Source organism: Carcharodon carcharias, chromosome 19 (assembly GCF_017639515.1).
Source record: "Carcharodon carcharias isolate sCarCar2 chromosome 19, sCarCar2.pri, whole genome shotgun sequence".
In the NCBI taxonomy this organism is placed as follows: Eukaryota; Metazoa; Chordata; class Chondrichthyes; order Lamniformes; family Lamnidae; genus Carcharodon; species Carcharodon carcharias.
In genome coordinates this window covers 53,975,106-54,002,092 of record NC_054485.1, presented here as the reverse complement: position 1 = coordinate 54,002,092, position 26,987 = coordinate 53,975,106, and positions in this window count along the sequence as shown.

Here is a 26,987-nt window from a genome sequence, read left to right as displayed (position 1 = left end):
TAACTACTAGAGCTTTTTACAGATACAGTAAATGGTACATGATAGGAGCTGTCTCCATGCTTAGGTTTGCACATGGCTTTGTCCAACACCATACTTAGCCCTAGGTGTGGGTCATGTATTCTCTTATGACACTGTGTGGGTGGAACTGTACTCAGTCCGTATTAACCCTATATGTGCCGGACCATTATAAGACACCTCCTACAAGTTATTATCCAATGTATTTTAAGTGAGTATTAATTGCCTTATGTCTTACATTGTTATTACAATCATACATTTACATTGTCATTATTGCATTATCACTACCCCATCAAGCTCTTGAATTCGAAGGTCCAGGCAGTTTGGAGGCCTTATAACCCTTCACATCTCGTTCGTACTGCTGTTGGAGGAATGGCAGGCTCTGTCACTGCTGATTCTCCCTGTAGGTTTGGAGGTTGTTCTGGCATCTGGATATGTTTTCATTCTTTCATATTGAACTGCACTTGGTCGATTCAGCTATTGCTACCATAACTCAGAATTTGCAATTGTCAAACAGGTTTGAGGTGCTTACAACTTGTGTGGATGAAAGCAAGGTCTGCAAGGTGGATGAACAGACTGACCATGGCACCAGGGTGGGACAAATGGCTTCTGGTTCATGGGGCACCAGCACCACACTAGGAAAAGTGGGAGCTGCATCGTTGGGATGGTCTACACTTGAACCGTGCTGGGACAAGTGTCCTTACGAATTGTATAACTAGGGATGTACAGAGGGCTTTAAACTAAACAAGATGGGGTGAGGGGTTAAGCTTGGGTAGATGTAGCAAATCAAAGGGTTGATCCAAGGCAGGAGACCATAATGGTAATATGGGAAATGAGGGTCATAGAATAGCAGGAAGGGACAGAGAGATAAAATCTAAAAATAAACCAACAGTGAAAACTAGACATTACAAAGATAACAAAAAGCCAAAACTAAAGGACCTGTGTCTGAATGAGTGTAGCATTCATAACAAAGTGAATGAATTGATAGCATCCAGTGAAGTAAATAAATATGATCTGAAAGCCATTATGAAGACATGGTTGCAGGATGACAAGGATTGGGTCCTAAATATTGAGGGGTATATGACATTCAAGAAGAATAGGAAGCTAGGTAAAGGTTGAGGGGTAGCATGTTGATCAAGGATGACATTTGTGCATTAGTTAGAGATGATCAGGATGTAGAATTGGTTTGGGTGGAGATAAGGAATAGACAGTCACTAGTGGGAGTGGTCTACAAGCTCCCTAACAATAACCACAATATAGGACAAAGTATACAAGAATAAATATTGGGTGCTTGTGATAAAGGGATAGTAATAATCATGGATAATTTTAATCTACATTTAAACTGGAAAAATCAGATTGGCAGTAGTAGCCTGGATGACGAGTTCATAGAATACTTTTGCTATAGGTTCTTAGAGCAGCACATTCTGGAACCCAACCAGAGAGCAGGTTATATTAGACCTGGTATTGTGTAATGTGACAGACTTAATTAATGACCTCAGAGTGAAGGCAACCCCTAGGTAGCAGCGACCACAATATGATTGAATTTTACATCCAGTTTGAAAGGGAGAAGAATGGGTCTAAGATTAGCTTTTTAAACTTAAATAAGGGCTACTATGTGGGCATGAAAGCTGAGCTAACTGAAGTGAACTGGAATACTAGGCTAGGGGATAAATCAGTAGAGAAGCAGTGGCAGACATTTAAGGGGATATTTCAGAAAAGTCAGAATAAGTATACTCCTACTATAATGAAAAATTCTAAAGAGAGGACCCATCATCCGTGGTTAACTAAATAAGTTGAGGAACCATCACACTTAAAGGAACAGCATTTAACTGTGCAAAGCTGAGTGGCAGTTGAGATGATTGGTCAGAATATAAAGAATGGCAGATAATGACTGAAATGTTAATCAGGAAAAAGAAATTAGAGTATGAGACGAAGATAACTAGAAATGTAAAAATGGATAGTAAGGGTCTCTGCAGGTATTTGAATAGGAGAAGAGTAAGTAAAGTGAGTGTTGGTTCTCCAGAGTGTCTAGAAAGTAGACAGTGGGGAGTTAATAGTAGATAATAAGGAAATAGCAGATGAAATGAACAAATATTTTGCTTCAGTCTTCACTATCGATGATACAAAAAACATTCCAGTAATAGCTGTAAATCAGGAGGTGGAGGGGAAAGAGGAACTTGGTGAAATTACAATCACTAGGGAAGCGGTACTGAGCAAACTGATGGAGCTGCAGGTTGACAAGTCTCCAAGTCCTGATGGACTTCATCCTAGGGTCTTAAAAGAGGTGGCTAATGAGGTAGTAGATGTGTTGGTGTTAATTTTACAAAATTCGCTAGGTTCTGAAAACGTTCTATTAGACTGGAAAGCAGCAGATGTAACCACCACCCCCCCCCCCCCCCACCTATTCAAGAAGGGAAGGAGGCAGGAAACAGGAAACTATAAGCCAGTTAGCTTGACATCTGTAGCAGGGAAGGTGTTGGAGCTGATCATTAAGGAGGTCATAGCTGGGCACTTAGAGAAACTCAAGGCAATCAGGAAGAGTCAGCATGCTTTGTGAAAGATAAATCATGTTTAACCAATTTATTGGAGTTCTTTGAAGGGACAACATGTGATGTGGATAAAGGGGAGCCTGTAGACGTGCTGTACTTGGATTTCCAGAAGGTATTTGATAAGGTACCACTTTGAAGGTTATTGCAGAAAATAAAAGCTCATTGTGTAGGGGGATCATGTTAGCATGGATAGAAGAAACCATGCTGCCTCTCACTAATAAGCCCATTTGCTTCCAAATTGTAGTAAATCCTGTCACGGAGAATCTTCTCCAATAATTTCCCTACCACTGACGTGAGGCTCACCGGACTATAATTTCCTGGATTATCCCTGCTACCCTTCTTAAACAATGGAACAACATTGGCCATTCTCCAGTCCTCTGGGACCTCACTCATAGCCAGTGAGGATACAAAGATTTCTGTCAAGGCCCCAGCAATCTCCTCCCTTGCCTCCCTGAGTATTCTGGGGTAGATCCCATCTGGCCCTGGGGACTTATCCACCTTAATATTCTTCAAGACGCCTAACACCTCCTTTTTTTGATCTAAACATGATCCAGGCTATCTACACACTCTTCCCTAGACAAATCGACCGCTAAGTCCTTCTGTTTGGTGAATACTAATGAGAAGTACTCATTTAGTATCTCTCTCGTTTCTTCAGGCTCCATACACAGACTCCCACCTCTGTCCCAGAGTGGGCCTATCCTTTCCCTGGCTACCCTCTTGCTTTTTACATTTGTATAAAAGGTAATGTCCAATCATGTTGCACTGAAAGCAAAGGCCTGAAATTGTATGACATTTATCTCGCCTGTGGGGGTGTTTTGCTCCACAGCATTGTCATGGTTGCTCTGCTGGCTGGTTCGGGTATTGCTTTCCCTGGCCTAGAGTGCCCCTGTGTCTTGTTGCTAGCTGAACTGTGGGTTGGCCTCTGCACCAAGGTTTATTTTCTCCCTTTAAAATGGTTCTGTACTGCTCAGGGGAGTTCTGACTGCTGAACTATCTGGATTGCCTTTTCCAGGGTCAGATCTGGATGCAAGATGTCAGAGAGTGCATCATCCACTACTCCTACCTCTATTCTATCTCTGATGAGTTCTGGTTTCAAGTCTCCGGGAGTTGCAACCTCCTGCCATCCTGTAAAGATGATTGATGAATGAATCGACAGGTTCTCTTGGCTGCTGGACTCAGTTGTTAAATTTAGCTGTTTTGAGCATTTTATTGCTTTTTAGATTAAAATAAACATTGAAAGATTTTAGTACTTCTTCAAATGTAGCCGACGATTCATTGATTCCCCGTCTTGCAATAATGTCATCCGAAATCAGGCCTACCGAGTGATGCAGCGTGTTAACCTGCTGTGCTTCTGACCTTTTATCTAAACCTGAAGCAATGCTGTATCTTAGGAATCTTTTTGTCCAACGTCCTAAATTATTTGATTGATCTGGGCCTTGGATTAACGAAAATTGAGTTGGAAGTGTGTAATTCTGATCAATGGTTAAATTTGTATTAATGTAGTTTGTGCTTTAAGAGTTATCAGAAATTCAAGATGGTGTTGCCCTTCACTTAGAGACAAAGGGTATACCAGCACCTGCCGGTCGTGGCAGGCTTCCGCTGGAATGGCGCTCACACTCAGCCTTGAAAATATTTTAAACAATAGCCGCTTAGATGAACTAGCTGCAGAATTTTCCATTTCCACGCTATGCTTCAGGGTCATGAAAGCACCGAATCCTGGCTGCTGCAAGTCTTTAAAGCTGATCCTTTAGTCATGACTCTTCCAAATTAGTTTATTTTTCCCTTTCACAGTGTGACTCAAGGATAATGTTTAATGGCGGATTTTTTCAAATCACATTTTTGACTCCGAATTATTTAAAGATTTCTCAGGACTTGCTATAGCTGGAGTTTTAAAAGCTTTAGCTCACCCTTGCTTGGCCATCTGACTTTTTGCACTCTGGGATGTAAAGCTAGACTTCCAAAGGATATTCAATGGACTATTCATTGCAGTGAGGGATTTTAAATTTCTGCTTGCAGCTTTGAAGACTTTCTTTGGAGCTGTTTGCTGGCAATTTTTCCCCTGTGTCTCTTCTCCCAGAGCTTCTTTTCAGGTCAGGCTGCTTTGCTGAATTTTTCCTCAGTCTTCCATTATAGTTTCCCTCTGCATGTTGTGTGAGGTCCTGGGTTTTTCCACACACTGCCACCATGTTGCACAGGGTGTTGGATACCATTTGGTAAGCCTGAAGAAATCTTCGTAGTCATACGTAGGTTAAATGTAAGTCTTTATTGTCGCTTAGATTTGTTTACAAATACACAGTGAAGGGTACAAGATGGGAATTGACTTCATGCCAGCTGGTACACATGGCTCTGTTCCAAACCAGACTGACCCTGCATGCAGATCATGTGCCTCTTATATCACAGTCTGGGTAGTACTATACTCAGTCCCACATTAAGTCTAGATGTGACAGACCCTTAGACTCCACTGCCCTCTCTCCCAGGCTTTTCATTTATTTGTTCCTGGGATGTGGGCATCGCTGGCTAGGTCAGCATTTATTGCCCATCCCTAGGTGCCCTTGAGAAGGTGGTGGTGAGCTGCCTTCTTGAACTGCTGCAGTCCATGTGGTGTAGGTACACCCACAGTGCTGTTAGGAAGGGAGTTCCAGGATTTTGACCCAGCGACAGTGAAGGGACAGCAATATATTTCCAATTTCAGGATGCTGAGTGATTTGCAGGTGATGTCCCCATGTGCCTGCTGTATTTGTCCTCCCAGGTGGTAAAGGTTTGGAAGGTGTTGTCTAAGGAGTGTTGGTGAGTTGCCACAATGAATCTTGCAGATGGTGCACACTGCTGCCACTGTGCGTCAATGATGGCGGGAGTGAATGTTTGGTGCTGCCTAACCCCTTCGCTATGCTGGCCTCCCCCTCTCTTTTGGGCTGTGCCTAACCTGTCCTCAGTTCTCTGTGGCAGCCAGTTCATGTTGTACTGCAGTTGATAGGAAGCAGCTGCCTTGGTTTTTACCTGCCCCAGGAACACTAGGCACTGCAATCCTCAACCCCCTGCCCCCAGCATCCTGGCTGGCCTGTTTGCTTAATATTAAAGAGCTGCAAAGCAATGAGGTCTGGGTGTTTCAAATCACGCCAAAGGCTGGGTTTAAAAAAAAGTCTTCTCTTGTCCCTGATATGACCTCAAGCTGACCCTGGGATCCCTTCTGACTCTTTGTTCCATTGGAGTCAAGGCTCTTGGGTCAAGACTGTCTTGGGATAATTGGATGTCCTAGCATAAGTGCAGAAAAATGGGTCAAGAGGCCAATAATTTTCCTTCTGACTCATTATAATTGCAGCACAGAACCTGTAACAACACTCAAGCTTCACTGCTTCAGAATTCCATGACATGTGTGCACTTAGGTGTCAATCCCCAAGAAATTCCCCACTTGCCAACTTAAAGCGAGCAGGGAGCCAACATCATGGAGGAAAGACTCCCATCTCACCTCCCCCCACTCCAGTCCAATTCTGTTACAACAAACATTGGTTTTATACATAGTCACACAGAACTGAATCAGACCATTTGCCCCATCATGACGTACCAGCTCTTTGAAAGGGTTACCCAATTCGTCTCACTGTCCTACTCTTTTTCCCAGTCAACTGTAAATTTTTGCTTTTCAAGTTTACCCAAATCCCTTTTGGAATCTATTTTTGAAGCTGCTTCCACCAACCTTCCAGGTGGTGCAAACCTGAACTCAGCAACTCACTGTGTAAAAACAATTCTCATCGTGCCTCCTCCTTTCGCCAATTTTCTTAAATGATTGGCAAACTAGTTCACGCAGCAGAGATGTGCATAGCATTTGACAAAATACTCGTAATCCTCTTGCCAATTAATCATCATCGCTCCTGAGACATTTGGCCCTGTGCATTGTGCTTAATGAAGGAAGTAATAAACCAGGTTAAGCCAGCCCCAGCTGTGATCTCTTTTATTGGGACCTTTGCACAGATATTTGCAGAGTTTTTCTAACATTCCCAACATGTTTTGCAGCACCTGCAAATAAAATTTGGAATCAAGTACCTTTGAAGTTCATTGGGCAGTAGTGGGCTTCAGTTTGACTGTCCACCACCTGCTGATGAATCTATGGTCAGTCACTCATCAGCCATCTGCATCATTTTCCCTGACTTCAACGAGCTTCTCTTCTCCTTATTTTGTTGAACATAGAATTCGATTCCGGTTTGATTTTCCCAGCAGGTTGTTCTCTCACAGGCTCAGTGTTCACTCGCTCTATATCTCAAAACACATCTTTCAGAAGAAATAGTGCTACTCACATCGGGGAGCCTAAAATTTGCGGCTAGTTTAACATAAGCTCATCGTAATGGTCAGGCATCTTTCACAATGAATTGTTCATTGATCCTTGCCAGTATGAGTTTCTGGGAGCATTCATGTAGGAAATGGCTCCTCTGGGGATGATGGTCTAGAAATTCCATCTCACTGCAGCACTTTTACAGGCACAAAACTGGAGTAAAAGAATCTAAAATGTCAGCTGGCATGAACATACCCATTCTGGGCTGGGAGATCATGTCTGTCATTTTGGCATAGGCACCCAAAACGGAGCACAGGGCCAACATCAGAAACAGACACTAAGCCCTTTGCATATTGAAATAATAGCCTCCTTTTGTTAATTTCTTTGCCCTGATGCAGTGAATATCAGGTCACACATTGATGATTCTCCCAATCAATGGCTTCATCCAGCAAGAAATGCGGTGAGGCATCAGGCATTTTAAGCTTCATTTCACCTGTAATATATGCATATACAAATGCTCTCACCCATCCGAGTAACTCACCCCCAAAGCCTGTCCACCATCTACAAGGCACAAGTCAGGAGTGTGATGGAATACTCCCCACTTGCCTGGTTGGGTGCAGCCTCCACAACACTCAAGAGGATTAACACCATCCAGGACAAAGCAGCCTGCTTGATTGGCACCACATACACAAATATTCACTCCCTCCATCACCGACGTACAGTAGCAGCAGTGTGTACCATCCAAAAGATACGCTGCAGGAATTCACCAAGGCTCCTTAGACAGCACCTTCCAATCCCACAACCACTTCCATCTAGATACATGGGAACACCACCACCTGGAATTTCCCCTCCAAGTCGCTCATCATCCTGACTTGGAAATATATCGCTGTTCCTTCACTGTTGCTGGGTCAAAATCCTGGAACTCCCTCCCTAACAGCACTGTGGGTATACCTACAGAACATGGACTGCAGCGGGTCAAGAAGGCAGCTCACCACCACCTTCTCAATAAAAGCTGGCCCAGTCAGAGAGCCTACATCCCAAGAGTGAATTTTTTAAAATCCAGTTTGCTGGTAAACTCGAAGTGACGTCCATTTAAAGCGACCGCCGGGTGGTCACACTGATCACCTAAACAGCAGAAAAACACCAGATTCATATTGATCAACATGGTCTCCTACACAATGGCTTTAATTGATAGTTTGGCAGGATTTAAATATGGGATTGGCTTCTGCCTACTGTGACACTCCTTTAAGTGGGTGTGGTTATGTTTTCTGTATACGTTACCATGGGGAAATGATGCAATGTATCATGTGAGTCAGACATAGCCTCAGTCTGCTGTGAGGTAGCAACCAGATCAAACATGTGCACAAACCCTTCAACTGTGTAATACCGTCACCAACTCTCCAACTCCTTAATAAATGAAACTGCATAATTTTGTGTTAACCAGTCCCTTGTGTGTGGTTGGTGCCCTGATATTTATTTGTTATTAAGCATGAGGAGAAGAAAACACAACAGTTCCAACCTGTGCCTACGCTGTCTGGAAGTGAGTGCAATGTGTCCCTAAGGGGCGGGATGTGCACTCCATGTAACAACAACTTGTATTTACAAAGCACCTTTATGTCAGAAAGAGATCTTAATGTATATAATATTATTGTAAATTATTATTTTTTTTAAATAGGGGTTTAGTCTGTGTGTGTGTTAATTGGATTAAAGCCAGATGGTTTGGGTGTTTTGATGTTTAGTAGTTTTGAGATGTAAACAATAGGTAGAGGAGACATTTGCATTTAGTTGAATAGAGCATTCAAGAGTAGGAGTGAAATCTTGCACCTAGCTAGGAAACACCAAGCAATGTTTATATTACTAATAAAATTGGTACTATGAAAGGGGTTCAAAGGACCTGGTGATACAATGAAATTTTACATTCAAAGAGGAACGCTAGGTATAACAGAAAGGAGTTTTATGTGTACAGGTCTAAACCTGTAAGCCTATGATTGTCTGCAAAGGAACCAAATTGAAAGGAACCTTATTTTGAATTCGTAAGGTGAAAATGCTTTTCTGGGTGCCTGATTAAGTCTATTGGTTACTGTTGCCTTAATGGAGATTAATTTGGGAATTTGTTAAAATTATGATAGTAGTAATTTGTAGCCATGTGTGTGTGTTTAATTTGTTGTAAATTAATAAATGTTTCATTTAGTTTGACATAAAAACCTCTTGAGAAGTGGGGGTCACATTCCTGAACTTGGAGCTGCAACTCAAAACATAATAATTGAAAGTATAGGTTATGACAATTGTTTAAAATTTCCCTCTGGGATTTTAAATAACTCAGCCTTTATCAACTGCTGTGTCATAACACTTTAACGTAACAAAATAATTCAAGGCATTACATGGCAGCATTATCAACAAAGCTTTACACAAAGCCACATAAGGAGATGTTAGGGCAGATATCCAAAGAGCTAGATTATAATGAGAAAAGGAGAGGTGGAGAAGTTCAGAGAGGAAATTTCAGAGCTTTGGGCCTTGGTAGCTAAAAGCATGGCCACCAATGGTGGAGTGATTAAAATCAGGGATGCTAAAGAGGCCAGAATTTGATGAGTATAGATGTCTTGCGGGGCTGTGGGGCTGGAGGAGATTATGGAGTTAAGGAGGGACAAGTCCAAAGAGGGACATGAAATCAAGGATGAGAATTTAAAAAGCAAGCCACTGCTTAACCAATGTCGCTTAGTAAGCACAGGAGTGATGGGCGAACAGGACCAGGTGCAAGTTAGGACAAAAGCAGCAAAGCTTTGGATGACTTCAGGTTTAAGGTGGGCAGAATGTAGGTGGCTGACCAGGAGTGTGTTGAAATAGTAAATACTGAATAAAGGCCTGGATGAGGGCAAACAGAATCTTTCAACTAGGTATGGATTTTTCAGTAGTTTGGATTGGAGAAACACAGAGAGGCCTCCATATTTTATATAACCAGCTAAACACAAAAGTGTGTTTGGCTGGAATGGAGCAGCTGGAAGAGTCTCAAGCTGCTGAAATCTGCTGTCTTAGAGTAACTCCCATCTGTCAGCCCAAAAATCCAGGCCTCATCTGTGCTCAGATGGTCAAATTAAATTTAATTCTTTATTGGAGGAATTAACTGCTCTGTTGGCTCATGTACTGTAAGTGTCTCTGCCAACAGGTGGGATTCCCATCTGAATGATAACACCAGGTTCTACACCTCCACAAACATGATTATGGTACACATATTCCCAGAGTTAAAGTGTCAGCACCAAGTCGCAAGAAACCTAAATGAGCAAAACTTTGTGCGATATCTCAGTCCCGCCAAACTTGTACCTGACCACCATGTGGTGAGAATGTGGAACTCTTTACTGCATGGTGCAACGCCCTGTTCACTACTTATAGGTATTTGACCTTAATTTACCGAAATTGTGGGCAGAATTTTGCACTTGACGGGAGTGCTCGGAGAGGCGGGTGGAGTCGGCCAGGAAGCCGACCGCAGCCCGCGATTGGAACTGCTCCGCGATTTGACGCGATTAAGGCCTGCCCAGCATGATACATGAGCGGCAGCGCTCAGCTCTGCCTGTGCGGGTGGTGGGGGAGTGTGAGCAGGCTTAGCGTGAACTTCATGCATGCGCATCCAAGAGTGCTTCAATCTCCCTGGGGCACACAGCTGCTTCAGGGAGATGAAACGCTGTTTAAAAAAAAAGAACAGAATAAAAATGTCATAAAACATGTTCTCTCATGTGGCTCTGTCACATGAGTAGGGACATGTTTTTAATTGAAGTCTGCAATTTTAATTTTATTTTTATTTGCTTTAGAAAACCTCATCCCGCCCATGGATGAGGTTTCCTAAAAAGTGCAAAGGCCGCTTGGCGCTTTCACCTGCCTGCCAATCGTAAGGTTAGATGGGCAACAAAAATTTGAAATGAATTACCTTTTTATGGCCTTAACAGGCCTTTTAATGGTTAGCGGGTGTGCTGCCGACTCCAGCAGGCACCTGCCAAACAAAATATCGCGAGACAATGCGATGATGCCAGGACGCTTGCCCGACGTCATCGCATGTCCTTTTACACTCGGCCGGGTCAGACGAGCGCCCGCCTGCCGAGCTCAATATTCTGCCCTGTGTGTCGAGCGTTTTCTGGTAAAATCCATGCGTGTGGCTAAAACTGTGTAACCACAGCTACACCTGTTGCTAGGCAGAGATTCCTACTGGAGAACACTGGCTTGCATTAACTATGTTCGATGGACCCTTTGGACATGATCAAGTAATAAAGCCAACGGGGGAAATGTTTTCAAAGCATCGATTAAAAACTCCGCCTTCAAAACCCCACAACAAAAGCAACGAACAATTTCATTCAGGAGCCAGCATTTCCATGCAGCAGAGAGAGCTCCCCAGACCAACGTCTGTCAACCTTTACCGTATCCAATGAATTTCTTCACACGCAAGAATCTCTGCATGGAGATCGGTTCATTAGGCATCAGAGCTGACAAGAGGCATCAATAGTGATCTTTCAATTAATTCATAGACACGAGGAGTTGTTTCACTTATTGGCCACAGGAGATACATGACTGAGATAAATGCTCAGCAAGTTCAATTTGCAGATCTCTTATGTCTCAGCCATCATTATAAGTGCTACTTAATAATTTTTAAATAGTTTCAAAGGCTCAATCTAGCCAATACATGAATAAAATCTTAACTTGGTCATGGACATGGCAAAGTAGGAAGGACAGTTGCTGACATTCTAACATAGTCACAGGCATCAGGTTACTTGTTGTGAGACCATTACAATTAAATAAACTCATGTTTATATCAGAAAAGAAGAACTTGCATTTATATAGCATCTTCCATTAAGTCCCAAAGTACTTTAAAGCATGGAGCATCAGCCCACAGAAGGATGAGGGGTAGCCTAGGGTTTATCGCAAGGCTACCTCCAAAACAAACCTACCTGAGATACAGCTTTCCCTATCAAATATTCATATCTCATTCATTGTAGGTTTTCAGGTTCTAAACTGCACTGTCTGTTATGAAAGCACTTTGTCAACATTCATAATATCCATTTGACACAGTATAAATGCCAATATTCCGTTCACCCTGTCAATCAGTTTTATGTTGATATCAATCTATTTGGTTTCATTTGACACACAAAACAGCATAACATGGAAGAAAAAATTAGCATTTAAATAGCATCTTTCAGCACTTCAGGACTTCCCAAGACACTTAACAACGAATTAAATACTTCTGAAGTGTAGTCACTGTCGTAATGTAGGAAATGCAAGTCAATTTTAGTACAACAAACTCCTGCAAACAGCAACAAGGCAATGAGCAGAATTTAATGCTCTTTCTTGTGCTGTGTTTGGTGCTGAGGGGCATTTAATTGGGTGAGAGGATGGCGGGTGGGTTCCCATTGCCTTCCTGCCTCTTCCCCGATTAAGTTTGTGGTGGAAAGGCCTGTGGATGGCCTTCCCGCTCCCACTGCCAATTGAGGCCCTTAATTGGACAATTTATGACCATTCAAGGTGCTTATCCTGCCGCTGCTGTTAATAGGCGGATGCTGGCCATACGGGGAGCACGACAAGCAAACTGTTTGCTTGTGGGATTCTGGAAATACCTCATTTAAAGGCCCTGAGTGCCTGATCGAAGGACCCTGTATTAGGAAAGGGGAGGGGTTGTCACTGAATGACAGCTCCTGCCCTTACTGTTGACCCCTCTTTGCTCTCCACCACTGATTGGCTGGCAGTTCTCAGCTTGCAGGACCTCCACCCCATTAAGCTTGATCCAGGAGCCAAGCCCGCCACTGGACAAGGTGCAGCGGACCGTCCCAAAAAGAGGAAACATGGCCCTCTCCCAGGCTCTCCAGTCAGCAGCTGAGAACCCGTCACCTCCAAAAAATTCAGCCTCATGACCAAGTAATCTGTTTTGCTAATGCTGGCTGATGGACAAATGTTGGCCAAGGCACTGAGAGAACTTTCTTGTTGTAATTCAGATAGTGGCATAGGAACTTTTACCTCCACCTGAGAGAGCAGATAGATCTTCAGTTTAAAACCTCATAAAAGTTGGCACTTCTGATAGTGTAGGGCTCACTCAGCACTGCACTGAAATGTCTACCTGGATTATATGTCCCAAATTATGTAATGGACCTTGAACCGACTACCTTCTGACTCATAGTTAAGATGGGATTGTTCATGGCACGTCCACCACATTTTGATGTCCATTTGGAGCCAACATTTGTATTTCAATGTTGTCAAAATAAGCTTTGGTGTTTGAAGGTGCAATGGCAGGTTTTGCAATCACAGATGACAAAAGGAAAAGGCCTTACTTCTCCACGATGGAAGTGAAGAATTGGAAGATATTTTTAGAAAAATTACACCTGAGTGGAATTACTACAATTCAGCAAAAACTACACTAATAACCTATTTCAAGTGCAAGAAATACAATGGAGGAAATGATTGTCTTCCGACATAGTAAGCATCAGTAAACAAGACAATTGAGAGCAGAGATGGAGAGTTTAGAGAGCATAAGGAGGAGCGAGACTGAGAGAGGGGACAGAGAGTTAAAAGCGTGAGAAGGAGCGATACTGAGAATGGAGTTGGAGACTTAAAAGTCCACAAGAAGGGGTGAGACTGAGAGCGGAGCCGGAGAGTTAAAACAGCATGGGAAGAGGCGAGACTGAGAGCAGAGTGAGCGAGTTAAAAGTGTGAGAAGGAGTGAGACTGAGAGCAGAGCTGTGAGGTAAAAGAACGTGAGAAGGGGCAATAAACACAGTAAATTGGAGCATACATAAGAATTATTCTAAATTAAGATAATAATTAAAATAAATTAGTAAGTACTGTAATAAACACTTTATATAAATTTTAAGGTATGGCAGTGCTGCTCAGCCATGTGGAATGTGCATCTTGTGGGATGTGGGAAGTTGTGCAGGCACAAAGTGCCCTTGATGACTATATCTGCAGGAAGCATCACCAGCTGCAGAAAGCTAAGGTCCATGTTGAAGAGCTTGAGCGGCGGCTGGAGTCACTGTAGTGCATCTGCAGGGCTGAGGATTATGTGGATAGCATGTTTAGAGAGGCAGTCACACCACAGCTAAGAAGTACATAGGCAGAGTGGGAATGGATGACTGTCAAAGTATCTAAGAGAAACAGGCAGGTAAAGCAGGAATCCCCTGAGGCTATCTTGCTCTCCAAACACTTTTCCATTTTGGCACTGGTGAGCAAGATAGTTTCTCAGAGGACTTTAGCAAGAGCCCAGTTCATGATACCACAGGTGGCTCAGCTGCACAGGAGTGGAGGAGGGAGAGTGGAAGTACTATAGTAGTAGGGGATTCCATAGTGTTTCTGCAGCCATAGACGTGACTTAAGGATGGTATGTTGTCTCCCTGGTGCCAGGTCAAGGATATCACAAAGCAGCTGCAGGATGTTCTTTTGAGGGAAGATGAACAGCCAGAGGTCATGGTCCACATTGCGACCAATGACACTGGCAGGAAAAGGGATGAGGTCCTGAAAGCAGATTTTAGGGAGTCAGAAAGAGAATTAAAAAGCAGGAACTCAAGAGCAGTAATCTCAGGATTACCCACAGTGCCACTTGCTAGAGAACATAAGAATAGGAAAACTGAGCAGCTTAACACGTGGCTGGAGAAATGGAATAAGAGGGAAGGCTTTATATTGCTGAGGCATTGGTGCTGGGGCAGGTGGGACCTGTACACAAAGGATGGGTTACATCTTAACAGGACTGGGACTAATGTCCTCAGAAGGAGGTTTTAAACTAGATTGGCAGGGGGATGGGAACTGAGGGGAGATTCAGAGTGGTGAGAAGAAAAACTGGCAGTGAGAAGTAGTGAAGTGTCAACTGATAACAACAATATATCAGACAGCAGTATCAAGGTAAATAGAATATTTGGAGACTTTGATAGGATTAGAGTAGGTAACAGTGAATGATTAGATGGGGTCAGAATAAGCGGGAAAGTAAAACAGCCTAAATCAGGGTTAATGTGCATGTTTGTGAATGCACGGAGTGTGATTAATAAGATTTGTGAACTGCAGGTACAGGTTGGCAAATGGAGTTATGATGTTATTGCTATAACAGAGACATGGCTCAAAGACAGGCAGGATTGGGCATTAAATATTCCTGGGTACAAGATGTTTAGGAGAGACCGGAATGGAAGAAATGGAGGCGGGGGGAGCGGAGTGGCAATATTGATTAAAGATGGCATTGTGCTATTAGAGAGATAGGATATTCCAGAGGGCCAAGGGCATAATCTCTCCGGCTAGAGGTAAGGAATGGGAAAGGTGCAATAACATTGATTGGTGTAGTATGTAGATCACCAACTAGTGGAAGGGATGTAGAGAAACAAACTTGCGAAGCAATTACAGAGAGGTGCAAGAGCAATGGAGTAATCATAATGGGGGACTTTAATTCTCCAAATGTAGATTGGGATAAGAATAGTATAAAACGACAAGAGGGGTGAGAGTTCCTGGATTATGTTCAAGATAGTTTTCTGCAACAGTATGTTTCCACTCCAACGAGAGGACATGCACTTTTGGGCCTGGTTCTGGGGAATGAGTTGGCCTAAGTGGATCAAATATCAGTGGGAGAGCCTCTTGATGACAGTGACCATTGTATCATAAGGTTTAGGTTAATAATGGAAAAGGACAGGGAACAATCCAGAGCAGGGATAATTAATTGGGGAAAGTTAACTTTGATGGGATGAGAATGTATTTGTGTTGAGTGAGTTGGAATCAAATATTGGCAGAAGAGATGGTGGCCATCTTCAAAGATAAAGTATTGCAGGCAATGTCAAGGTATATTCCCTTGAAAGGGAAAGGTAGGACAAATAAACCCAGAGCGTCCTGGATGATGAGAGAGATAAGGGTAAAGGTGAAAAGGAAGAACTGCGTGTACGACAGATGTCAGGCAGAAAATACAATGGAGAATCAGGCTGAATATAGAAGGACCAGAGAGGAAGTGAAGAAACTAATAAGAAAAGCAAGGAGAGAGCAAGAAAAGAAGCTGGCAGCAAACATGAAAGATAATCCCATGGTCTCCCTTAAGCATGGAAACAATAAAATGCTGGTAAAAGAAAGCCCATTAGGGACAAAAAAGAGGACTTGCATGTGGAAGCTGTAGAAATGGCAGAGGTGTTGAACGAGTACTTTGCATCTGTCTTTACAAAGGGTGTATTTGCTACCCAGGCCGAAGTGAGAGAGGAGGTAGCTGGTACACTAGGAGAACTCACAATCGAGAGGAAGGTGTTGGAAAGGCTATCTTTACTTAAATTGGATAAGGTACCAGGACTGGATGAGATGCAACTAAAGGTACTGAGGGAAGTGAGAGTGGAAATTGCAGAGGCACTAGTGATAACCTTCCAGTCTTCCATAGACATAGGGAAGGTACTAGAAGACTGGAGAATTGTGAAAGTTACACCCTTGTTCAAAAGGGGGTGTAAGGATAGAGCTGGCAACTACAGACCAGTCAGCTTGACCTCAGTAATAGGAAAACTTCTGAAAACTATAGTTCAGGATAAAATCAAAAGTCACTTAGACGAGTGCAGGATAATTAAGGAAAGCCAACATGGATTCAGCAAGGGAAATTCATGTTTAACTAACTTGCTGGAGCTTTTTGAGGACATAACAGAGAAGGCTGATAAAGGAAATGCTGTTGATGTGGTGTATATGGATTTTCAAAAGGCATTTGATACAGTGTCACACAACAGACTTGTGAGCAAAATTCTAGCTCATGAAATAAAAGGGAAAGTAGGCACTTGGATACAAAATTGGCTGAGTGACAGGAAACAGAAAGTGGTGATAAATGGTTGTTTTTCAGATTGGAAGAAGGTTTGTAGTGGAGTTCCCCAGGGGTCAGTGTTGGGACCCTTGCTCTTTCTGATATATATTAATAACCCAGACTGTGGTATACATGGCATGATTTCAAAATTTGCAGATGATACGAAGATGGGAAACATTGTCAACTATGATGGGGATAGTCTTGAACTTCAAAAGGACATAGACATGTTGGCGGATTGGGCAGACAGGTGGCAGAAGAAGTTCAATGCAGAGAAATATGAAGTGATTCATTTTGGAGGAAAGATATGATGGGATAGTATAAAATAAAGGGAGACCCTCTAAAGGAGGTGCAGGATCAGAGTTACTTCGGTGTATACATGCATATGTCAAGAAGATGGAAGGGCATGTTGAGAGAGCAGTTAATAAAGTATATAGTATATTAAGCTTTATTAATAGGGCATTGGAAGAAAGAGTAAGGAGGTCATATTAAATTTGTATAAGATGCTAGTTAGGCCTTATCTGGTGTACTGCATCCAGTTCTGGGCACCATACTTGAGGAAAGATGTGAAGGCTTTGGAGAGAGCACAAAGGAGATTCACAAGTATGATTCCTGGGATGAAGAACTGTGGCTATGAGGATAGATTGGAGAGGTTAGGACTGTTTTCTTTGGAGAAAAGAAGGCTGAGAGGAGACTTGATAGAGGCATTCAAAATACTAAGGGGTATTGACAGGGTAAATAGCGAGAAACTGTTCCCACTGAAGGGAGCATCAAGAACTAGAGAGTACAGATTTAAAATAATTGGCAAAAGGATTAAATTTAATGTGAGGGAAAGTTTTTCACCCATAGGGTGGTTGGAGTCTGAAACAAAATTCCTGAAAGAGTGGTGGAGGCAGGTTCTATCGAGCTATCAAAAGGGAATTGGACTTCTACCTGAAAGGAGAGAATGTGCAAAGTTATTGGGATAAGGCAGGGAAATGGGACTAGGGGGAATGCTCTTTCAGAGAGCCAGTACAGACTTGAGCCGAATGGCCATAATGTGATGGTGTGTAATATTGCATGTAACCAGCAACGAAATGTGACTTTGGTAATGTTGAGCATGTTGAACAGGAAATCAGAGGACAAATAATTGAAGGTCGCCTTTCTTAGTCAACTACACTGAAAGGCACTTGAGAAAGACAGAAAGCTGTCAGAACAGCTGGAGTTAGCAAGAACACTATCGCTTTCAGAGGTCAGACCTACTGAAGTTGAGGCTGCCTAAAGTAAGCATTATATAAGATATTCAGCTCCTGTGAACACAGTTCATTGCTCAAGTGCCAGGAAACAACTGAGCAACAACAATCGTCTCACAAGCAGAGTTGCAACTTGTCCAAACAACAGATGGAATCGCCCGGTCCCACTGGTGACAGGCATCATGGTGGGTGTGAGAGGAAAATATGGTGAGACAGTCAAAATTGGTTTCACGTCGTTGTGAAACCAGTTTGTGATCGTCCACTTCGACCTTCAATGTCAGGCAGCATTTTACGCGATCCAATGTCGGGAACTTAATTTTAATGCATTTGCATTTCATTATTGCGCCCTCATACCGGAATCAGACCCCAAAACAAATTTACCTCCCACATCAGAGTGACTTCAGAACAGCGTACTTCACAACTGCCTTTAAAAGGCGTGAGCCTGGCAAGCTGAACCTCGAGGGGAACGTGGAGGTGAGCGCACACAAACTTGTGCAGCACTCAAGAGCATCCCCCGTAGGACATCAAGGAAGAGGCTCGCGCAATTGGAGTGTGGGGATTGCACAGGCAAGTCGCTTTTCCCGGCTGACTTTCAAAGCAGTGCTGGGGACAAGGGCTCCAGTGTGGGTTGGGCCGGTGAGGGAGGTTGGGCGTGCAAGGCAGCACAGACTGAAAGAAGTACGCAAGCACGTGCCGGGTGGGGGTGTGGGATGTGGTGGGGGTGGGGAAGGGGATGAGGGAAGCAACTATGCACTTGGCAAAGCTTGGCAAAAGTGAGCATTCTTCTGCAGCAGAGTTGGGCCTCTGAAGATTTTCTGCCCACTCAAGCAATGCAAAAGCATGAATGTGCCACCAAATGCTTCAGAATTTTTCACCCCTCAGGCACAGGCTGCAAATTAATGTGCGTTTTAGGGGGCAGCAGAACAATTGGTTGACTGGGCAAGTTGTACAATCCTCTTGTGAAAGGTAACCATGATGCAGTCCCTTGCAATGTACTAAGGTTTGGACCAGTCTCCCCCATGGTTTAAGTTAACAGTGCGTCCTTGCAGTGTGGGTTAGGAGAATGCCTGTGCCTGAGCTGAGAGCACAGCATGCAGTCCAGTGGGTAAGGCTGCCACCAATCAGTCAAATGGAGTGGGGCAGAGGTGGGTGGGGTTTCGGACAACTGTGTAGCGCACTAATCTCTGGCCATCCAAGTGGTGGCTAGTGCTCTCCTGCATGTATGAAGGGGCCTTCGGACTTAACCAAGAGAGGTACATATATGCTAACCTACTCGTCTCTCTCTTTGATCCTGCAGGAGGAGAACATCAGGATCATGGAACCTGGTGATTTAGCAGTATGCCTCATGGCTTACACGGGGCAGAGAAGAAGAACAGCAGTGCAGCGGAGGCACCTGGCTCAGCAAAGAACATAAGAACTAAGAGCAGGAGTAGGCAATTCAGCCCCTTGAGCCTGCCCCACCATTCAATACGATCATGGCTGATCTAATTTCTACCTCAACTTCAATTTCCCGCGCTCTCCCCATAACCTTTCAACCCGTTACTAATTCAAAATCTGTCTATATCCTCCTTAAATTTATTCAGCGTCTCAGCATCCACTGCACTCTGAGGTAGTGAATTCCACAGATTCGCGACCCTTTGAGAAAAGTAATTCCTTCTCATCTCTGATTTAAATCTACCAGCCCTTAGCCTAAAACTATGGCCTCTTGCTCTAGAATGCCCGACAAGGAGAAACATCTGCTCCACGCCTACTTTGTCTATTCCCTTTAGCACCTTATATACCTCAATTAGATCTCCTCTCATCCTTCTAAACTCTTGCGAGTATAGGCCTTAACTGCTCAATCACTCCTCATAAGACAAGCCCTGCATCTCTGGAATCAATCTAGTGAACCTCCTCTGAACCCCAATGCAACTACATCCTTCCTCAAGTAAGGGGATCAAAACTGTGCACAGTACTCCATGTGCGGTCTCACCAATGCCTTGTACAGTTGCAACAATACTTCCCTATTTTTAAACTCTAATCCTTTATCAATAAATGCCAAAATTCCAATTGCCTTCCTTATTACCTGCTGTACCTGCATACTGGCTTTCAGCCAAACGTGCACAAGGTCACCCAGATCCCTCTGCACTGAAGCATTCTGAAGTTTCTCTCCACTGAAATAATAAGTCGCCTTTTTATTCTTCCAACCGAAATGGATAACCTCACACTTATCCACGTTAAACTCCATCTGCCAAATCTTGGCCCATTCACCTAACCTGTCCATATCTATTTGTAAATTTCTTATTTCTTCATTGCAACTTACTTTCCCACCTATTTTGGTGTCATCTGTAAATTTAGCTACTGTACCTTCTATCCCTGAATCCAAGTCATTAATATAAATTGTAAATAGTTGGGACCCAAGGACCGAATCCTGTGGCACCCCACTAGTTACAGCTTGCCATCCAGACAAAGACCCATTTATCCTGACTCTCTGCTTTCTGTTGGTTAGCCAATCCTCTATCCAAGCTAATATATTACCCCTAACTCCGTGTGATCTTAACTTGTGTATTAATCTTTTGTGCGACACCTTATCAAAGGCCTTCTGGAAGTCCAGATATGCTACATCTACAGGATCCCCATTATCCACTTTGCTTGTCACATCTCCAAAGAACTCTAGAAAATTAGTCAAACATGATTTACTCTTCATAAAACCATGCTGCCTCTGATGGATTGCATTTTGACTTTCCAAATGCCCATTAAACTAACTGGTCTAGTTTCCTACTTTCTGCCCCCCCCCCTTTTTTGAACAAGGGTGTTATATTAGTATTTTTCCAATCCATTGGAACCTTTCCAGAATCCAGGGAAGTTTGGAATATTAAAGCCAATGCATCCACTATCTCCACTGCCACTTCCTTTAAGACCCTGGGATGTAAGCCATCAGTTCCTGGGGACTTGTCACCCTTTAATCCCAATAGTTTACTCAGTACTTTTTCTCTAGTGATGGTGATTGTTCTAAGTTCCTCCTTCTCTATACCCTCTGCACTACCTGTTACTATTGGGGTGGTACTAGTGTCCTCCACCGTGAAAACTGAGGCTAAATATTGATTAAACATCTCTGCCATTTCTACATTCCCCACTATTAACTCCCCAGTCTCATCCTCCAAGGGACCAACATTCACTTTAGCTACTCTCTTTCCTTTTATATACTTGTCGAAGCTTTTGCTATCAGTTTTTACATTTTGCACTAGTTTTCTTTCATAATTTACCTTTGCTCTTTTTATTTTTTTTTTAGTAACCCTTTTTTGATTTTTAAAAGTTTCCCAATCTTCCAGCCTGCCACTGACCCTTGCAATTTGGTATGCCTTAGTTTTTGCCTTTATGTTATCTTTAACTTCCTTGCTTAGCCATGGATGCTTTATTCCCCTCTTACCACCTTTCTTCCTCTTTGGAATATATTTTACTTGGGAGGAATTGTTCATTAACTGTCCTACCTTGTAGTCTTCCTGCCCAGTTCACCAGGGCCAAATCTGCCATCATGCCTAAACCTCTGTTTAACTCCAGAACACTAGTATGTGACTCAAATTTCTCGCTCTCAAACTAAGCTTGAAATTCTAGCATGTTATGATCACTTTTTCCTAGAGGATCCTTTACTATGAGGTCATTAATTAAGCCCATCTCATTACACAAAACCAAATCCTGGTTGGTTCCACAACATATTGCTCCAAGAAACAATCTCTAATACACTCTAGAGAGTTGTAGGTGCCGAGCTAGACCCTGGGTCGATAGACAGCACCTGCCCTTCCTACAGATGACTGAGAACCAGTGTTGCCAAAGAGTGTGCATGGTCTGTCACATCTGTCACCTGCTGCAGGATTTGGCACTATGGGGACATGGAGGGCAATCACTGCCAGTGGTCGTGAAAGTGACTGTGGTGCTCAATTTTTCTGTCAGTGGCTCTTCCCAGGACTTCGCAGGTGACCTGTGGGGGGATCTCACAAGCCTCTTTGCACAAGTGTATCCAGGAGGTCACGGCCACCACCTTTGCGAAGGCACAGACCTTTTAGCATTTCAAGCAGGATCAGGAAAACCAGGAAGCAAGAGTCCTGGGTTTTGTACAGATCTCTGGTTTCTCACAGGTGCAGGGTGCCATCGATTGCACCCATGTGGCACTCAGATCTCCATGGCAACAAACAGTGCAGTATGTGAGCCGCGAGGATTTCCACTTGCTGAGTATTCAGCTGGCCTGTGACCACAGCAAACACATCCTACATGTCAGCGCGCAATTCCCAGGGAGCATCCATGACTATTATATCTTTAGCAGGTCTCAGATCCCTGACATCTCCCAGGTTCTACAGAGGCGGCAGGGCTGGCTCCTCAGGGACAAGGGCTACTCATGGAGGATGTAGCTGATGACGCCTGTGCAGCGGCCTCGGACTGTGGCAGAGCGACGCTATAATGAGGCTCATTCCGCGACCCGGACTTCGGTGGAGCAAATGATAGTCATCTTGAACACGAGGTTCTGGTGATTTGACAGGTCCAGAGGGTGTCGTGCATTATCGTATCTTGTTGTGCTACACAACCTGGTGCTGCAATGGGGGAAGAACCTGGCCGAGGAGGAGATGGAAGAGCTGCACACCTCCTCCGATGAGGAGGACAGAGAAGGGAATGACTGTGGTAAAGCCCTCAAAGGCGAGGATGCCAGCGATGAGGCCATCGCAGTGCCTAGACAAGGCTGCCATGCTTGGGAGGGTTCATTGCCTTAGGATTCATGGAGGATGATGACAAGATGCAGTGAGGACAGTCCTGACATCCTCACCGTGCATCTGTGAAGGTTTGACTCCTGTGTGGCTCATGGCAGCGTACAAACCCTCAGTGCCTTAGGCTCATATCATGAAGACACAGCGGAGGCCTCAATAGTCGCTAGATTCCAGGAGGATGAAGACAACATGCAGTGGGGACACTCCATAGATCTTCACATTGCCTCTGGGAATGTCTGACTCCTGTCAGACTGAGGGCAGCTCGCTTGTGTTCCGTGATCAGGGACATATCATAGAAACGCAGCCAAGAAACTTTAAACGCATCTGATCAGCACCTGTTCCCATCAGAAGTTACCAGTGTCATGACCATAGATCATAGCCCTGAATTACTTAAGGACATATTAAACTTTTAAGTAAGACAAGTGTTTTTTAAAAAGGACACACAAGCAAAAGCTGGCTGAGACTGTAAAGTAGCCACTTGCTAGAAAATTCCTATGTGGATTAAACTTGACCAACTAGCCCAAAGAATGGAAAGTCAAACCTAAAAGGTGTCAATGCTTACTTCAGACAGAGACATTTCAAAGGAAATGATGCAATGCAAAAACTGAACTATAAACTCCTGTGGTTGTGGCAATAATGAAGGCTGATTACTAACTCTTCTAAGTTATATCCCAGACTGTGGACATGATGTGAGTTGAAAAGAAAGAAGATCTGGGTGAAAGACATGTTTGTTTCTTCCCCTCCAGGAATACACAAAAAACATGGTTAAAAGCCAACTGCAACCCTGATCTCTGTGCGCTGGTCTGGTGTTCTGTTCTGGTGTGTGTGTGCGTTGTGAAGGTTACAGCTGAAGAACATCAACTAGGCATCTCTGTGCTTGCAGATGTATGAAAAGTGTCTCTCTGATTGCTGGATACAAGTCACAAGTCAGCAAAGCCACAATCGAAAAGGAAATAGGACAACTCCTTTCAGCTAACCTGCAGAACCAAGAATCTCCAAACTAGAGATAATAACAAAAAAACTGCGGATGCTGGAAATTCAAAACAAAAACAGAATTACCTGGAAAAACTCAGCAGGTCTGGCAGCATCGGCAGAGAAGAAAAGAGTTGACGTTTCGAGGCCTCATGACCCTTCGACAGGACTTGAATTCGAGTCCAAGAAAGAGTTGAAATATAAGCTGGTTTAAGGTGTGGGGGGGGGGGGGGTGGGGGTGGCGGAGAGAGAGAGAGAGAGAGAAGTGGAGGGGGTTGGTGTGGTTGTAAGGACAAACAAGCAGTGATAGAAGCAGTTCATCAAAAGATGTCACAAACAACAGAACAAAAGAACACATAGGTGTTAAATTGGTGGTATTATCTAAACGAATGTGCTAATTAAGAATGGATGGTAGGGCACTCAAGGTATAGCTCTAGTGAGGGTGGGGAGAGCATAAAAGATTTTAAAATATTTAAAAATAATGGAATAGGTGGGAAAAGAAAAATCTATATAATTTATTGGAAAAAAGCAAAAGGAAGGGGGAAACAGAAAGGCGGTGGGGATGGAGGAGGGACCTCAAGACCTAAAGTTGTTGAATTCAATATTCAGTCCGGAAGGCTGTAAAGTGCCTAGTCGGAAGATGAGGTGTTGTTCCTCCAGTTTGCGTTGGGCTTCACTGGAACAATGCAGCAAGCCAAGGACAGACATGTGGGCAAGAGAGCAGGGTGGAGTGTTAAAATGGCAAGCGACAGGGAGGTTTGGGTCATTCTTGCGGACAGACCGCAGGTGTTCTGCAAAGCGGTCGCCCAGTTTACGTTTGGTCTCCTCTACACCAATTTAACACCTATGTGTTTTTTTGTTCTGCTGTTTGTGACATCTTTTGATGATCTGCTTCTATCACTGCTTGTTTGTCCCTACAACCACACCAACCCCCTCCACTTCTCGCTCTCTCTCTCTCTCTCCCCCCCGCCCCACACACCTTAAACCAGCTTATATTTCAACTCTTTCTTGGACTCGAACTCAAGTTCTATCGAAGGGTCATGAGGACTCGAAACGTCAACTCTTTTCTTCTCCGCCGATGCTGCCAGACCTGCTGAGTTTTTCCAGGTAATTCTGTTTTTGTTTTGAATCTCCAAACTAACTGCTCAACTGCCAAAGTCATTGCTACCGGAATCATCCAACTTGACAGCCGCAACATTTCATCATCTACTCCTCACGGACCAGCCAAATACTGATTTGTATATCTTTTTAATTTTTATTTCTGGGCTCACTTCTCATTTCTAATCTGTGTCGACGTGTGTAGCGTTTTTTTTTCTCGCGTTTTAGTCACTAACAAATTCATTCTTTCTTTAACCTAAAACAGCCTGGTTAAATTGGCTCCTTTGAAAACATAAATACATTTGGACTGGGAATAGGTATGCATGAGGAAAAGGGTCCTTTTTAAATTAACCTTGCTGCAACCAACTGAGAGGGTTGAATAAAGAAGGAGAGCCGGTTCATCCCTCCTCACCCTGGAGCAGAACAATTTGGGGGGCCTCGGCTTGGGACCAGTCGTAACACCAGTCACAGGTGCTATAGAGATGGGGGGCCAGATGGCTGCTGAGAGCACACAGAGAGAATGATCGAACCCTGTGACGCCTGCCCACGACATTCTGGCAGCAATGATCAGCATCATCGAGATGCAGGCATCACCAATGTGTCCAATGAGTGTGAGGCCGGACCATCACTTTGCTCTGAAGGCTACACACTGCACAGGGAAGAGGCCCTGTATTGAGACACCTGTCCTTATCCTGTGCAGGAATCAAGGTTTTATGTCTGAGTGACACAAACACTGCTCGTCATAATAAGGAGCCATAGGCAAGGAGATATTCTTTGGATTTTATTTAGAATAGTGAACATTATGTACAAGCAATTAAACACCCATGCCCACGCTGTACAATTACATCTTCTAAACCTTCCTAACCTTGGTGCTCCCTCAACACCCACAGCAGAGGTGGAGGCAGCCAGCTGACTGTGTTAAGACCATAAGACCACAAGATGTAGGAGCAGAAGTAGGCCATTCGGTCCATTGAGCCTGCCCCACCATTCAATGAGATCATGGCTGATCTGATAATCCTCAATTCCACTTTCCTGCCTTTTCCCATAACCATTGATTCCCTTACTGATTAAAAATCTGTCTATCTTAGCAAGTCCAGAGGGTAGGCCAGTGTGGCAGGCCAGGCCGGAGGGTAGGGCAGTGGGACAGGCCAGGCCGGAGGGTAGGGCAGCGGGACAGGCCAGGCCGGAGGGTAGGGCAGCGGGGCTGGCCAGGCCGGAGGGTAGGCCAGTGTGGCAGGCCAGGCCGGAGGGTAGGCCAGTGTGGCAGGCCAGGCCGGAGGGTAGGGCAGCGGGACAGGTCAGGCCGGAGGGTAGGGCAGCGGGACAGGCCAGGCCAGAGGGTAGGGCAGCGGGACAGGCCAGGCCGGAGGGTAGGGCAGCGGGGCAGGCCAGGCCGGAGGGTAGGCCAGTGTGGCAGGCCAGGCCGGAGGATAGGGCAGTGGGGCAGTGTGCCCCTTGGTTTCCGATGTGTGCCATCCTGCCCTCCTGGAGGAGGTGGCAGTGCGGTGAGAGGTCCTGCTTCCAAGGGACAGTAGGCGGAGGCCCCCCCACCTGACAAAATGTGCGTGGGAGGAGGTGGCCGAGAGTGTGAGCTCCCATGATGTGGTGTGATGCAAGTGGGTTCAGTGCCACAAGAGATTCCTGCGCTCGGGAAGGGTGAGCACCATGTTGGCTGAGGTCACTTAATGCAGCCATCAGCCTTTCCCCACAAGGTGCCTCCACACCCCCATCCGTAACCCCTCCGCCCCCTCCATCCCAACAACTCCGAGTGCAGTTACAGCATTGAATTCTTCATGATATGTGTCCCTCGCTGGGTGGGCCAGCAGATATTGCCCATAACAAAAACAGAATTAACTGGAAAAACTCAGCAGGTCTGGCAGCTTCGGTGGAGAAGAAAAGAGTTGACGTTTCGAGTCCTCATGACCCTTCTTCTGTTGAAGATGTCCATCGGCAGTGGTGAGGCTGGGGTGCCATGGGGAGGTGTGTTTGCCGAGCACTGAGGTCACCATGTGTGTCCCAGCAGCCATGGCACTGCTGAACGCTCAGTGATTGAAGTTTGCAACATGGGTTGACCATTGATTATGGAAGGATGAGCGCAAAATGATCCGGGGGACCAACATGCACATTGACATTGTCTCTACTTTAACTAATCAAATGTCCTTTTCCCTCCTTTCAGCATCAATGGAGCAGGGCCAGGAGGAGGAGGCAGAGGGGCCACCTCTCACACCTGAGTGCCCTGAACATATCGACTCACCAGCGTCACACCATCACAGCCAGGCAGGCACCAGCGCAGATACCAGCACCTCGGTGGGAATTAGATCTTCGGCTAGTGACACGGGGCACAGTGGTGAGGGCATTTCA